Consider the following 17,000-nt stretch of genomic DNA (forward strand, 5'->3'; position numbering starts at 1 on the left):
GACCTCTCCCGAGTGAAAGTCACAAGATCCGGAGGATCATAATTAATGAAGTATTCGGGAGTAGGGTGTTTGGCTTCCTTGTGATCGCCCCTTTCGCAAAAGGATAGAAAATATCACATCCATGGATTTGGGAACCGGCGAGTATCGTCGTACATTGCCCCCGCCACCTTTGTAGGAGTTGGACATCTCGCCAAGTCGTGTCTGGGAAGGGCTCCCGATGGCGGGTTTTCTTCGGGACGATTTACTTGGGTCACCTCGCTCCCGATCGGAAACGGCAAGAACACATCCGAGATTTGGCCGATAGTATCCATTAACGACGCAAGCAAATCTCGTAGCTCCCCTAACCGACACCGCAAACGTGCAAACAAATCAGGCGGGTTTGTACTTGTCTGAGAGGCCGAGTCTTCTTGTATGGCTCCTATAAAGATGTCGTCAAATAAGGTGACCACATTATCCAGCGTTTCTTCTCGTCCACAATCTTCCTCAATCGGTAGCTTGTGGGGGTTCCGATATCGGTCAACAGCAACATTTACGGGAAGCATCGAAGAGCTCGACTGACTTGAAGATTCTGCAGGATGCTTGAACCCCTCTCCTGATTGTCCTGAGGGGTTAAGATAAATTTTTTCATCCTGCAGTAATTTAGCAGGTGGCGGGAAAGTTTCCCGGATATGGGGAAGTGGCAAACCGACTTGACTCGCTTATATGCCCTTGTTGGTGATGGGTTTCTCCGATACCCTAGACCAACAAGATCGGTGATTCTTGGGGCTGAATAGGCAGCTCGAATGCCCCGCCTCCTCTCGCCTAGTCCTTGACCTGGGGTGAAGCCATTCCCAACCATAACTTTCCCTACCATGACCGAGGCTTTTGACATATCGGGGATAAGAGGAACAGTTCCTCGATATCCATGCACGGTTGAAACGGAGCTCGATGGACTGATAGCTAGATTCGACTTTGCCACTTGGTTCGACATACGGGATGGCGGTTTCTTGGTAGATCCGATGGTCTTCCTCTCCAAGGACCGTGATCAGCTTCCCTTGGGCCACAAACTTTACGCTTTGGTGAAGGCTTGAAGGTATAGCTCCGGCAGAGTGAATCCATGGACGACCCAATAGAAAGCTAAAGGCAGTGGGGATGTCCATCACTTGAAACAGGATGCTGAAAACTGTTGGGCCAATTTGGACATCGAGGTCGATCTCACCCACAGTGTCTTTCTTCATTCCGTCGAAAGCTCGGACGGATGTTTTGGAGGCACGGAGCTTAGATGTGTCCACATTAAGACGGCGCAAGGTTGCCAGCGGGCAGATATTCAGTGCAGACCCATTGTCTATCAGAACTCGAGCTACGTGGGAGTTTCTACATTTGACGGAAATGTAGAGGCCTTTAGTATGTCCCCTTCCTTCAGCGGGAAATTCATCCTCCGAGAATGTTATCTGATCCTTCAAAAGGATAGACCCCACAAATGCTTCTAGCTTATCATGCTCGATTGTCTCTGGCACGTTTACTTCGCTGAGTACCTTCATCAGAGCTTTCTGATGCTTTACGGACGTTTGGAGGAGTTCTAATAAGGAAATCTGAGCGGGCAACTTACGTAGGCCGATCCACCACATTATATTCACTCGGCTTTAACGATGGCCGGGAATTCTTTGGCTTCTTCGTCGGTAATGCTTCGGAGGCCGAGCGTCGGCTTGGGCATACGTTCGTCCCGACCTGGTGATTAGGTCCACATCCAACCGTAGGACCATGGAACCGCTTTGTCATTCTCGTAATCAGTAGCCGAGGTATTTCGATCACTATATGCTCATGCGGATAAGGGTACCTCAATCGTCGCCTCCTCCTCCTCGTCCTGGGCCGTCGACAAAGGTTCGTTCACAAGCGTGGGATGGTTTCACTTGTTTCGCATTCAAGGCTGAAAATTCTTTGTCCCGATCGATGATAACCTCGTAGATGGTGGCTACTATATCGATATAGTCGGCGTACACAATCAAACCTGCTTTCGCCTTGCTGGCAACCCTTTCTTTCATTAGGGACAGAGGCAGTATTTCACCAGTAGGATAATACCCTGCTTTCACTAGAGCATTATAAACATCAACAGTGCGTACTCTCTCACTCTTGAATCGACGTGACGTTGAAAGTAGATATGGCATTGATTCTGTTTTCATGTTCGGGCAAGCGGTTGTTCCGTATGTTTGGCTTGGATGTCCGGAATGAAAAGGCTTTGGTGTCGAGCAAGTTTTGATTCGGTGTTTGGAGGTATAGCGTCATCGATCGAATGCCCTACCTCGCCCATGTGATAGTCACATTTTTTTGACGGATCATAATTCGAAAAGCTTTCGAGTTGGGTCGTTTTGGTTCTGTAGAAAGCGTGTTTTTCTTCCGGAGTATGGCCGGGACTCGGAAGGGATCCAGGCAAGTGGAGTGAATTGTCTTTTCTTATATCGCCTCAGGGTGGCGACTTGGGTGAGGCCGCTCCATTGTTCACCTGGACTGTCCAGGAGGATGAACAGTGTCAGGTATACGCAATGTTTCCATCCGTCGTGGCTCCTTCTCTTTTCGTGTGCGGAGTCTCTTACTTGTGGAAGTGGGATTCGTGAACCATCCGTCACGCTAGCCCCATTTCAATTCGTTCACCCACGGGGACGAGACGATTAAGGGATTCAAGAAATGGCGCCAACCAGGCAAGTGTCTCGTATTCGTATGGAAGCGATTTTATGAACAATTTTACTTGTTCATGATCAATGAGTATGGGTAACCTGGGCGCCAAGTTCCTCCATCTGGTGGCATACTCCTTGAATGACTCGCTTTTCTTCTTTTCCGTGCGTTCCGGATCGTCACGAGTAAAGGTGACGTCAAGGTTGAACCGATATTGCTTGAGGAATGCATCACGGCATCATCCCAAGACTTAAAAGCATCCACATCTTTCGACATATACCACGTTAAAGTTGGCCCCGTCAAACTCGCTTGAAAGGTCCGAATCATGAGGGTTCATTGTCAACGTCTTGGGTCATCCGCACATGATACATGTGCAAATGATGTCAGGGCATGAAGTGCCATCATACTTCTCGAATTCCGCATCTTGAATTTTTCTGCGTACTTTGACCCGTTTGTATATGGACAGTCAAGTGGAACGGCATGTTCATGGGCCTCAGTAGTCGTTTTCAACATTTCTTCGACCTTTGCAAGGCGTTTGTCCTGTCCGTCACCGGTACTGCTTCGAGTTCGAGCTTCCTAACAAGCAAGGGAAGCGGATCGTCTCTCTAGCGGGGGCATTTTATTGTCATGGCGTAAGCTTTGTCTTTTCCGGTAGACGGTGGTGATAACACCACCTCAACCGCCGCAGCGTAGGTGTAAGCTTGCCATGAATGGATTCCACCCGCTTTGTGAGATTTTGGATCGCATTGATGACCATTTTCATCTCATCTTCCATATTATTGAGGCGGACATTTTCTTCGGCCATTTTTTGTAACTACCTGTGAAAACGCGTATATGAATGAGTATAATGCCCAATAAAGAATCATTCTATGACTTAGTCATATTATTATTGCATAATGTACTTATTTGCAAAGAAAAAAGAGAGAAAAAAGGTTTTATTTATATATCATTACAGGTGGCGTCCCCGGGTTCGAACCCTGGCCGCCTCGGACCGAGGCTACATCCCCGGATACCACCGGGCCGAAGGCCGCGGTGGTGTCAGTACGGGGCAAAAAAATTATTTAAAGTATAAAAAGCGGCCCGAGCTATATTAACATTTGTACAAACCATAAACATTTTTACAGGAGATATTCAAAACCCCTAAACATAAATACAGGGACATATAAAAGACAGGGCTTTTAACAAGAAGATGCCCTTTCCCGGATGCTCATTCTATAGACGATGGGGAAGCTACGGTCTCTCGGAGCCGTTTATTTTCACTGACAAGCTCCGCAATAAGCGTATCCTTCGTCCCCACTGGCCCTCTCGAAATGGGTCGATCTGTGTTTGGCGACCGGGCTTGTTGGGTACATCCGGACTTTTGGCCGTAGCTCGAGGGATTTTGTGATGTATGATGTAGAATAAAGAGGCATGGTGGACTTTTTCTTGCCCTTTCAATGCTTTAGGCACAAGAATGATCTCAGGTTGACATTCAGTCCATTTTCTCTGGATGACACCAATTTCGTCAGCGTAATTATAATTTGAGCGAGTGAATCGGGTTCGAAGCAAATCTGTCGTAAGAGGTGGCGGGATCTCCTGGAGGGCCCAGATTGCGAGCTACCCTGCAGGGTAGTATGAAGTGATGCCAGGATAACCCGAGCAAAGGGACAGGGGTTGTGAAACCGGTGAGCATACCGAACCTGACCCTCATGGAACCATTTAGCATGCCACAAGAAAGCCTCGGGATCGGGGTTTTTCAAAAAATCTATCCAGGTAGAATAATCCTTATGAGGGGAATTATTTTCTAAAACCTCGAACCTTTGAATCGGGTGCATGAAGTCATCGACTTCAAAAAGCCGCATGAGATGCCCAAAACCTCTCAAATGAGATAAAAACCAGATTTGTAAAATCTCCGGGGCGGCCCGCATAATTTTATCATCATTTTGTTTAAAACGGTTCAAAGACAAAAATGTTTCGCTAGAACCGAGTTAACATAACCCAAGCCGGTGCAAATTTGTTTGGCCACATACGCAATTGAAGGGTTTATTGAATTTCTACGATGGGGAAAATGACACACCCAACAAAAGCAAGGATAAAAATTTTAGCTTTTTGGCTCATGGGTTGACTTTCAAAACGTTCATTTAGGAAAAACCGGGGCGAGGCATTGCAATAGGCTTTAACGACTCTTTTCACGGTATTGCTATCGGTTCGCAAAAACCGGGATAATTCGGATAGAGGGACACACCCAAAAGTGGTTTGATGAGTTCGAGATCCCAAAGGCTTTCCAATGACAACGCCGTACTCCTCCGGGGTCGGGGTCATCTCAAACTTACCGAATATGAAAGTGGATGTTTGTGGACACGAGTAAATGTGCTAATGCTTGCATCATGCCGAGAATGGATGTTGATTTTGAGCAAGGGGAGTAGGCGACCAATTCTTGCTTTAACATACTGTTGGCCATTTTGATCGAGTCGGTCCCACCGTGCCAGAAGCTCTTTTTTAGGAGTGGGGACAAATTGGACATCGCCTCTTCCCATCGTGTATAAAATGCAATCAACGGGTGGCCTAAAAAAACGAATCAAATGAATAATCTACGTTGGATAATAAAATGAAAAGGGACAGAATATATACCTTTCCTTGAACCATGGCAATCACAATGACATACACATGAGGAGTGAGGTTCGATTTCTATCTAGGCGGCCCAAAGAAATGAAGTTAAAAGGGTGCCTGACCGTCGCAGTCTCGCGTTGGTGTCAAGTCCTTTTAACCTCGGCCGAATCGAAAGGAATATCTTATAGTCACGCGAATAGCGGCTAAAGATACTTCTTTACGATTTTTTAGAAATAAATTCCGGGGAAAAGAAAGGCAACCTCTACATCGCGGACTCGCGTTCGAGGTCGTATCTTTCTTAACACCATCCTAGGATGCCCTATCGCGGCCCGAGTCCGGCATGGTTGTGTGTGCAACGGTGTAGTGCTAAATCATTAAAGCATGCACAACAAATTATAAACAATCAATTCGAACCTGCAAGAACAAACAACACCTTAATGTCAGGTTCATACCTGGAGTCCTTGCTGCCAAACAAAAATCATTTTGAACAGGATAAAATTTTTGGCCTAAGTCCACTTTTTAAAAAAAACAAGTCCCCAGCGGAGTCGCCAGTCTGTCGCGACCGAACTCCCGAGCCCTTTTTTAAACAACATGCAAAAAAGGGGGGGCTCGCCTGGTACGTGCTAAGTCTAGGTTCGGGACTTAACTCGGGCTCTCCCAAGCCCATACCATATCGCGACTTAGGGTTTAAGTGTTTAACATGCAAGTGGTTTATATCAAGGAGTCGCCACTAATCGATTTGGGGTGGGCCGATTAGAAACCCAAATAGGGTGATGGGAGAATCACCCTATTCCTACGAACCAGTGATTAACTAAATTCGGGGACTTGGTTACACTAGTTGGATAACTAATGCCCTTTCGGTACCATTTTACCCTATTCATTTCTGAAAAAATTTGTCAGGCAATTTGGATTGATTTTAGGACCTTTCTCCTAATATGTGAGGTGATCAAGCGAGTGCATAATCGGGAACGATCGCAGAACACAAAGAATTCATGCAGCCTAAGGTTCTAACCCTAACTAAGTCGATGACATTCAAAAACACAACATTCATGCAATTGTATTAAAAACATGCATAACAATACAACGGTAATAAAAACTAACATGCAAATACTACCGCGCAACCTCAGGCTTGTCTAATTTAAATAAGACAAAAACTTACAAAATAATATCACATTAGATTAAAACAACAACAATATATCACATAAAAAAATTTTTTTTTTTTTTTAAAAAAAATAAAAATAAAAATAAAAAAGAAATAAAAAAGAAATAAAAAAAATAATAAAATACGAAATATTTTTTAAATAAAAAAACAAATAAAAAGAAGAAAGAAAAAGAAAGAAAGAAAGAAAAAAATTTTTGAAATTTTTTTAAAATTTTTTTTAAAAAAAAAAAATAAAATAAAATAAAATAAAAATAAAAAAAAGGGATCCGGGACGGGTGGAACCGACGGTCAACGGATCCGACCCGGCCGTTGACCCGGGTCGGATCGGCTGAACCGGCCTACTGGACCGACCTGGTCAATCTGATCCGACCGATCGTTGACCCGGGTCTGATCGCCAACCGGCCTACTTGACCGACCGGTCAACTGATCCGACTGTTGTTGACCTGGCCGGATCGGCTGAACTGGTCTACTGACCGACCCGAGTCAACAGATCCGACCGGGCGTTGACCGGTCGGGTCAAATGAACCGGTCAGCCGAACCGGGTGGGAGCTCGCCCCGTCGAAGCCAAAAACGGCCTCTCACCGGCCGACCTGCACGGCGCGCCCCTAAATCGGCCTCCCGGGAGTAAAACCAAGCCTCTCCACCCACCGGGGTCACTGTCCGATCACTGTTCGCCGTACGGCGACCAAAACAAAACCGGTTTCATTGAGGACTTTGTCGAACCAGATGGTGTGCGCTTCCAAAAACAACAAATCTCGACTGCTCCGGCGAACCGGAGGATTCAAAGGGGAATCAACCTACCTTCGGTGAGGATACACGGACGCGGGGGATGACGGTATGGGCCGGATTCGCGAAACGGCCGGCGCGAGTCCCGCCTATACCGAGCGAAAAACAGAGCAAAACAGGCGGTTCGGGCCTGACCGAGCTCACCGTCGACGGCGCGTCCGGGGCTTTCCTGTTGATCGGGGGCGACGGCGACGCGGCCGGAACCCGCAAAACCGACTTTCCCTTCTTTCTCTCTCAATTTTCTCTCTTTCTCTCTCAATTTTTCTCTCTCTGTTTCTCTCTCAATTTTGCCGACCGGGCTCTCTCTCTCCCTTTGGCTATTTATAGCCGGACGACGGTGCCCCTCTGCTCCGTTACGTCTGTAATGACGACGGTCTGCACCGGCCTACTCTGGCACGCGACTTTCGCGGCCATTTAGGCCGGTGCAGAAGCAGGGATCGGCCTGATGGCGCGCAGAGCGATTTAACAGGGAGGCGAGAGGAGGAGAGATAAGGAAGCCGGGACAATGGGGAGGACGGGACCGGCAATTAATGCCGGTCCCGTGCGGCTGTCTCTCTCGGCCTTCCTTCGCCGATAGCGACGGCGAGGAGCGCGCCGCCAAGTGCGTGGCGTGACGTCGCGAACGAGGAAGAACGGGCGAGAGAAGCGGCCGGCGAGTGAAGAAGAAGAAGAGATGTCGGGCGGGCCAGCCCACCGTGCAGGGAGAAAAAGAAAGAAAAAAAGAATGGGCCGGGGCCCGGGAGGGGGAAGAAAAGGAAAAAGAAAAGGGCTGGTCGGCCAAATACCCCAATCTCTACCCGAAATTTTTTTTTTTTTTTTTTTTTTTTTTTAAATTTTTGTTTAAAATTTAAGAAAATATGCTCTAATAGGCCCTATTAATGCACATATGCCTAATGTCTATATGCAATGCATTTAAATAGAAATATTTTTTTGTTTTAGGAATTAAAGAAAATTAATTCCTAAATTTTGTGCAATTAATTTTGGGCAAATTAAAAATAGGTGTCAACAAAGGAGAACTAGTGGAAAAAGTTGTCAAAACAATTCTAAGCGAGTTGCGACAAGATTTTCAGCTTGATGTTACTAAGCACTTAGTTGGAATTGAGGATCGTGTGAACGAAATCAGGAATTGGGTAGACACTCCTGCTAGTGTTGCTCGAATGATTGGAATCTATGGCATGGGTGGGATTGGAAAAACAACTCTTGCCAAGGAAATCTACAACCAGTTGTCGAATGACTTTGTGCATCGTAGCTTTCTTGCTGATATTCGAGAAACAGTTCACCGCAACAATATTCCTTATCTACAAAAACAACTAATTAAGGACATACTGCGAATTGAACATCAAGTTGGGAATGTTGATGATGGAATTAGTTTGATCAAATCTAGATTCAAAGGGAAAAAGGTTCTCATTCTTCTAGATGATATAGATGACAAGAATCAACTAGATGCATTGGCTAGGGAGCGTAATTGGTTTATGGCAGGAAGCATGATCATTGTTACCACTAGAAATGAAGCCGTACTTGATCAATCCGATTCGAGGTAGTCTACAAGTATGAATTGAATGAATTGGATGAGGAGCATGCTTTCCTTCGTTTAATGCTACACGCATTTCATACGGACCATTCTTTGAGGGATTTTGAGGGTATATCTCATGATATCATATCCACCATGGGTGGGCTTCCCTTGGCACTTCAAGTCGTAGGTTCATACTTGTATAAAAAAACGAATCAAAAAGTATGGGAAGATGTACGGAAGCAATTAAAAAACCAACCACATAGAAATGTCCAAAAGATATTGAAAATAAGTTATGATGCATTAGAAGATGGACATAAGCAGATTTTTCTCGATATTGTTTGTTTCTTTATTGGCGAAACTAGCCATTACGTCATGTACATGTGGGAGAACTGTGGGCTTTATCCAAGTCAAGGAATTGAAGAGTTGAAATTGAGGTGCTTAATTAAAATTGGAGATTATGGTAGATTTGAGATGCATGATCAACTGAGAGATCTTGGAAGGAGCATTTTTTGCCAAGGACAACTGCCTGAGAAACGTAGCGGACCATGGGACGATGACTACGAGGGAGTCACAAGAGTACTAAGAGAGTGCAGGGTAAAATATGGCACTCCTTTCTTTTTCTCTCCCTCTTAATTTAATATATTTAATCTGATCTATTTAATATTTCATCTAGAATGAATATATGCTCTTACTTTCTAAGAAAAAGAAATTCTATGTACGCATCCATTTATGTCCATGTAGATTAATTTTGACAGCTAAATGGATTATAAGTATCTCAAGGATGAAAAAGTTATATCATTTGATTCGATATCATTGACATAAATTACATCCATAAAAGTTTTATTTACAATCAATTTAAGATCCTTTAACTACAATTTTACACTATAAATCTCATTTACTAAAAGCATGTTATTGTCATATCTAGTTGAAAATGAAAATATTGATAATCTGAAGAACTACAATACTGAATGAAGATGAAGTATAAACATCATAGATCAAATAAATGAAGATTTCTTGGTTAAAAAAAAAAGATAGTATGTGCCAATTATAACAACTGATAATTAAATCAAAACAGTAAGCTTGGAAAAAATTTAAAACTTATTGCATGTGCTTGCTTTCCAGTACAGCCGAATGTATTGTGGTGCTCCTATGATTTAGGATTCCAATGTTTAATATTTTTTTCTCCATTTTGATTTTGAAGATACCCATCCTTCTACTAGTTATTTCTATCTATTTTCATTCTTTTTTCCTCTTAATAGATAAGATAGCAAAAATCCACTTAAAATTTTTTGGAAAATCTTACTGTTTTTTAAGGTTTTATCCCGTTGACCTTGCTCATTTCATGGATTCGGTTAGGTGTATGATAAAGAGTGGATTTTCTTATAACAAACATTTCTACCTGCTATAAGTTGTTTTATATTATTTATATTGTTTTGGGAGAATGCCTCTTTTGGGCCAAAAACCATTAGACTAACTTGACTATTTATAAATAATAAAGAAAAGAAAACATGACTAAGTAGAGGAAATGTCGTGCTTATTATTATATCCACACCTTTGTATTCATTATATATGATTTTCAGCATGAAGCCAATTTTTTCAATTATGTTTTATCGTTTACTTAAATTATCAATGTTCGTGTCATTTTATTATTAAATATTGTCATAGGCTCATGGCTGATCAATGGCAAGGAATTAACCCTAGCAATTAACCAAGAGATGTTGAGCAAAGGAAACGGCTTTATATTCTTGATATAATTTGAAATAGTTTGTTCCTATGATTCAATATCACACTCTTTTGTTGATCCAATAAATTCTTAACATTAGCAAAGAGAGCACACAATACAGGTGTTTGAAAAATGAAAAAAAGTGTCAAATCTGTTTTGAACAGAAAAAATGTTGAAAGATGATAATTAGTTTAGGAAAAAAAATTCAATGATTGTAAGATGTGAGAGATTTTGATTTAACTTTGGAAAATGAAGTATTTATGGAACAAATTTCCAATTGTCTTGACTATTTAAAATATGATTCTGTCTATTTTGTTATATCCTATTTCTTCGGTTAATTTTGGTGAAATATAAGCGAATTGCGTGGAAACTTTTGATGAAAGTCTGAGGTTTGAAGTCCCCTTTCCATATAATAGATTTTTTTAATATAATATACCTTATAGATTGATGTACAATCGAAAATTATGGAAGATGGTGTGGGATGATGATTACAACAATTTAGTGACTTTTTCTACTAACAAATTTAAGAGAAATTATACCCGTTGCAGGTTTTTCACTATTTAAAGTAGAGATAACGACAAACGAGTTGAACTGTAAAAGTGAATCAAACCAACAAAAAAAAAACAATTCTAACCAATTAAACTTTTGGGGGTAAAATATAGGTATTATTATTAAAGTCAATCAAAGCCATATGCGATTTTTTTCACCATCTTCAACTAATTAAATGATCTGTTTTAGCCGGAAACTTAAATAGTATGTTTTGACTTATAAGATGCAAAAAGAAACGGTGCCATTCTTATGCAAATGGACGTATGTGTCTTCACTTTTTTTTTGGTAAATAAAAATAAGTAGAGTTATCCAAAAACTTTCATATGGCAGGCTTTGCTTAAAGATATTGCTTAAAATAAAAAGTGCATTGCTAACCAATGTTGCCACGTCCCTTTTTAAACATACTTGACAAAAAAAAATTTCAGTTTTCAAAGAAATGATTAAACACTTGACAAAAATAGTTAATGAAATTAAAACTGGGTCCTTCCTTAGCTACTTAAGGGTGGCTCACTAGAACTCTTTGACAAATTTTTTTGAAAAATTATACACAAGTCATATGAAAATTTACCAGTAAATATTTACATGTTGTAAAATGGTTTCATGTATTTCGTCTTAAATAAAATTCAAAGTGCACGCGCCATATAATTTGAAAAAAAAAAAGAACAAATGATAAAATATTGAGGTGCATTTGCCTTAGCTGTTCTAAAGCAATAACTATTTTAAAAAATTAAATGCTAAATCACATGTCTGTATTTATGTACGGGAGTGATAAGAAGATAACAAATTGTGCATATCCAAGATTTTAAAAAAAAAACCAAAAATTAGAAAGTTAAAAAGTCAATTTAGAGACTCTCAATGGATTGATTGGATATAACTGGGAATTGAAAAGGATTCCGTCATTTTTTTGTCTCCTCGAATTCCTTCCGCCATATCCAGACGTCCTCAGATGAACCATTTGAAAAAACTTGCAGAACCCCTGGTTCCGTGACTGGATGCGGGCAGCTTCAAGCGGAGACTCCAACGAACTCCTTTCTGAAATAAGATGGCTTCAGTGGCAGATCATGGGAAGCAAAGCGCCTCTTCCGACGACCAATTTGCATCTACCGAAATTATCGGTGCTGGATTTATCACATAGCTGGGGCATCACAGAGGATTGGGAAGGATGGAGTTTGATCACGGTAAGATGGGGGAAAAGAAGGGACATCCTCTGTCTCTGTGATTTTTTGGGTTTTGTTTTTGTTTAGCCGATCTCCCACTCATTCTTTTGATAGCTTTATTCTCCTCTTTTTTGTGTAGACGGCAAAGCGACTACAAGTTCTCGACCTTGGATGGTGTGAAGGTTTAAGATGTACTCCTGATCTCTCGGCTTTCACGCAGTTGAAGATCCTCCCCTTGAGCGGTTGTTTCGACCTGGAGCATCTCCACCCTTCTGTTGGCAAACTCAAGAGCCTCGTTTCCTTGGACTTGAGTGAATGTCGACGTCTCAAGGAGCTACCAGAGGAAGTGGGCGAATTAAAAGGTTTAGAAGAACTTGTATTAGATGACTCTGGTATTACAGCGATCCCTACGTCTATTGGTTCTCTGAGGAAGCTGAAGAAACTGCATGCCGGAGGTTGTAGGTCACTGAGAGAAATCCCTAGCTCAATTGGAGATTTACGGAATTTGCAACATCTTGACTTGAGTGGTTTTGGGATTGAAAAGCTTCCCAGTGCTATTGGGGATCTTTCTTCTCTCCAGCGCCTTGAGCTATGGGGTGACAAGCTCCGGTCGCTGCCACAGCTTTCTAGCCTAATCCACCTAGAAAAACTCCGTCTTCGGGAATGCCATCTACTTGAAGACATCCCCGAGCTTCCCTCAAGGCTCTTGGATCTTTATATTAAGGAGTGTGGTAAGCTGATATTGCTTAAGCTCGACGGATTGAAGAACTTGGAAGAGCTTTCAATTGTAAAGTGCGGTTCCATTGAAAGATTGGACCTTTCACAATTAATTCGTCTGAAACGATTATTCTCTGTGGATTGCAATAACCTAGTTGAAATTCAGGGCCATGATAATCTAGAATTCTTGGAGGACATAGTTATATATAACTCCAATTCCATTGAAAGGCTGCTTTGTCCAGAATCACGGTGTTTGAAGAAATTAGAGGCTGTCAGGTGCGACAATCTAGTCGAAATTCAAGGTCTTGACGGTGCGAAGTTCTTAGAAAGGTTGGATTTTACAGGATGCGAATCAATGGAGATGTTGCAAAATTTGACGAGATGTCAGAAGTTGCGATCTCTAATTGTTCGAGACTGCAAGAAACTTACTCAGCTTCAAGGACTTGAAAAGTTGGATTTGATTGATTTGGATATTTCTGGTTGCGACTCATTGGAAGCAATACCGAAATTATCTGGAACGCGCATCATTAGAAATTATGAACGAGAGCTGTCTTATTCTCTATGGAAACATTATCATACAATGATAATGATGTGAGGAATCTTATATTACCACGGTGAGACCAGTCGTGTTTCTTCAATAGAGGTAAATAAGCAGTGAACAATCATTTTTCTTCTGAGATGCATGACCTACTTTATCTTCTTTTGACAAGAAGGTTTTCCATGACAGGTTCTGTACTTTCTTAAATTGCTAGTCTTACATAATTGAAGGAGTGGGGGAGTTGCTCATAGAAGCTAACATGATGCTTCAACCAAGATCAAAATGTAGGCCCAAATGTCAATAGGAGGCATAGTAAGATTCTTCATCCTTGAATGGCTAGCGTGAGCGAATAGAGTAATACTTTTCTCGAAGCTCTATATTTTAAGAATGATTTGCTCCATACTGGGTATCTATCTGATTGATTTTGGAAACTTCGGATTTGCCTACATATTACGTTATAGCAATGTTTTTCATTTATCCTTCTGTTGGCAGCTTTTGTAGACTGCAAACAGATTAGCGGCTTGTGAGGCAAGGATGAAAATATCAAACATAGGTAAACAAGAATTCCCTTGTGATTTACAATTTCCCCCTCGGTAAACCTGGGATTTGAAATTTTGACCTAGAGGCCGATGATCTTTTGCTACTCAATATTGTAAACTATTCCCAGAATTTCCCTGTCCAAAATTCATATTTTCTTTGAAAAAACCCTCGGCCATTTTGAGTTCCTTTGTGAGTTCTCTTGTGTCAAATTTAACTAATGGCAGATGTCCTGTTTGGGACAAACACCTTTTGGTTTTTTGTGATGAACGAAAACCCTGTTAAGTTTCTTAATGTTAAGAGCATCAATTCCCAGTAAGTGTGATGAACTGAGCTAAAATAAAATATAAGGTTCAAGTGTTTCTGGTTGCTGATAAAAAAATGTTTCTGTCATAAATGAATGGACACCCCCTTAACATTACGAGTAGTCAAATTGTTGTTTTGAAATATTATCAAGCAAGGTAAACTGGTGCTGCTTCTATGACAGGTTTGGTTGGTCTATGTAATTATCAAGGCTTACTTTGGGACTTCTATTCAATGAGTTCTATTGATGACCTTTTGCATAATTGGTCAATATTTTGCCCATATGTGAAACAAGCTGGAGTGAGGAGCTCAAGAATTTGCTAATTTGTTTACATCCCATTTGATCCTATTGTTGTCATGGAATTGTTTTATCACATGATTGATTTGGGTGTGCTCACTTGGCTGAGGAACTTCAAATTCCAGACCTGAGACCGATCAAAATGAGGAAAAGGGATTTTGCAGTGGAAGCATCAGCAACAGTTGAGGACCATCTTGCGTGCCAAACTTGAAGAGGCTTGTGGACCAACTGGAGTGTCCTGAGGAAGTTTTGATGCTTGTGAAAATCCAAAACACTTGATCTAGCCTCAATAGCACATACCTGAATGATGGCGAATGTAGCTTTTTAAATTGAATATGCTTTTTGTATGCTCATTAGGTTCTATCTCTTTGTTAATCAAATGAGTGGGTCCGGAACTTTTTGTATGTTACCCTGATGTAGAGTTGTTTGATGCGATTGCATTCTAATGATATCACACCTGAACTCGATGAGGCTCTGCAGAGGGAGGTAGGCACTGCTAAGCTCCTCCATTTCTATCAGTTTATTTGGGTGATACTATCCTTTGAATGTTGTCATATAGGTTTCTGATTTGATAAGCTCAGTTTTCATGTATGCGGTATTGAATTCGTAAAGTTGAAATTGACCTCATTAATTATCCCGAAATGTTGATTTTGCTGATTGGATATTGCCAATGACCAAGTAACAAATACATCTTTCTGTTATGTAGTTTAGGCACTTCACATTTTCAGCATAATTTTATTAACATCAATTCTGTTCCTGAACACAAACGAGGAAAGTGTTGTTGCTAATTGCTTACTTCTTTAAGCCTATTGTTTTCTCTTTCATTGGCCAGCTAATCGAGTCTCTGTTCATTGTGGTCCAACTGCAATTGGTGTAAATGATGTTTATGCATTTGTACCTTATCTTCATTGGGTTAATTGTGATGTTGTGATCTCGGATATTTTCATTTATTGATAATTACACTACAAAAAAACTGGATTTTTGCCACGAAAATTTGCGACGAAAAAATTTTCGTTGCAAATTTGCGACAAATTTTCCAACGAAAAGTAAAATTCGTTGGAAATTTTCAACAAAAAATTTTTCGTCGTAAAATTCGTTGGAAATTTCCAACGAACTATATTTCGTCGCAAAATTCGTTGGAAATTTCCAACGAAAAAATTTTCATTGGAAAATTAGTTGGAAATTTCCAACGAAACAAAATTCGTTGGAAAATTTGTTGGAAATTTCCAACGAATTTTCCAACGAATTTCAATTTTCCGGGCAATTATTTCAGTTTGTGCAATTTTCGTTGGAAAATTCGTTGGAAATTTCCAACGAATTTCAATTTTCGGGCAATTATTTCATTGTATACAATTTTCGTTGGAAAATTCGTTGGTAATTTCCAACGAATTTTTTTTCGTTGGAAATTTCCAACGAATTTTCCAACGAACTCCAAAAAACCGTGTACCGTTCGGCATTTTTCATATTCGTTGGAAAATTTGTTGGAAATTTCCAATGAATTTTCCAACGAATTTCAATTTTCGGGCAATTATTTCATTGTATACAATTTTCGTTGGAAAATTCGTTGGAAATTTCCAACGAAAAAAAATTCGTTGGAAATTTCCAACGAATTACAAAAAAACCGATACCGTTCGGCATTTTTAAAATTCGTTGGAAAATTCGTTGGAAATTTCCAACGAATTTTCCAACGAATTTCAATTTTTGGGCAATTATTTCGTTGTATACAATTTTCGTTGGAAAATTCGTTGGAAATTTCCAACGAAAAAAAATTTGTTGGAAATTTCCAACGAATTTTCCAACGAATTACAAAAAAAACCGGTACCGTTCGGCATTTTTAAAATTCGTTGGAAAATTCGTTGGAAATTTCCAACGAATTTTCCAACGAATTTCAATTTTCCGGGTCGTTGGAAATTTCCAATGAATTTTTTTTCGTTGGAAATTTTTAACGAATTTTCCAACGAATTTTAATTTTCCGGGCAATTATTTTAGTGTCTCTCTCTCGCTCGCTCCCTCTCGCTCCGCCATGGCCGTCTCCTTCATCTCCTTCCCCCAAGCCTCCCTTCTCCGAGTCCTCTCTCCCTCAACTCTAGTGAGTCCATTCGACGCTTGACTCGCTCCCTGTTTCCTCCTCTCTCTCTCTCGGTCTCTCCTTCGCCTTCCACCTTCTCCCCGCTGCCTCCCCCGCCGCCCCCCCCCCTCCTCCTCCGACTCGGCTCCGGTGCCATGGACACCAAGATCGGCATCCAGGTCATCCGCGACGTCGGCTCCGTCCCCGAAGGCGTCGCTGCGGCCATCCAGGGCCAGGCCCCCGCGGCGGTCGGCGCTCCCGACGCCACCATGGGCCGCCCCCAACGCCCCCGACGCCTCGTCGCCGGCGAGGGCCGAGCTCGCCCAGATCTGGGCGAGCTCGAGCTCGTCGCCAGCGAGGGCTGAGCTCACCTAGATCTGGGCGAGCTCGAGCTCGCCGGCCATGGCAAGC

At 41.6% G+C, this 17,000-nt stretch overlaps 2 pseudogenes; one reads left to right on the top strand and one right to left on the bottom strand.

The window, feature by feature from the left end:
• The window catches only part of LOC115666047 (ATP-dependent DNA helicase Q-like 1), a 23,896-nt pseudogene extending 22,926 nt beyond the window's left edge, over positions 1-970 (bottom strand).
• Positions 1-13,475, top strand: part of LOC130137605 (disease resistance protein RPV1-like) — a 24,341-nt pseudogene extending 10,866 nt beyond the window's left edge.
• Positions 13,476-17,000: the final 3,525 nt, after the last annotated feature.

The sequence above is a fragment of the Syzygium oleosum genome, unplaced genomic scaffold (genome assembly GCF_021117445.2).
Source record: "Syzygium oleosum isolate NSW1041296 unplaced genomic scaffold, Sole_v2.1 Sole_v2.03, whole genome shotgun sequence".
In the NCBI taxonomy this organism is placed as follows: Eukaryota; Viridiplantae; Streptophyta; class Magnoliopsida; order Myrtales; family Myrtaceae; genus Syzygium; species Syzygium oleosum.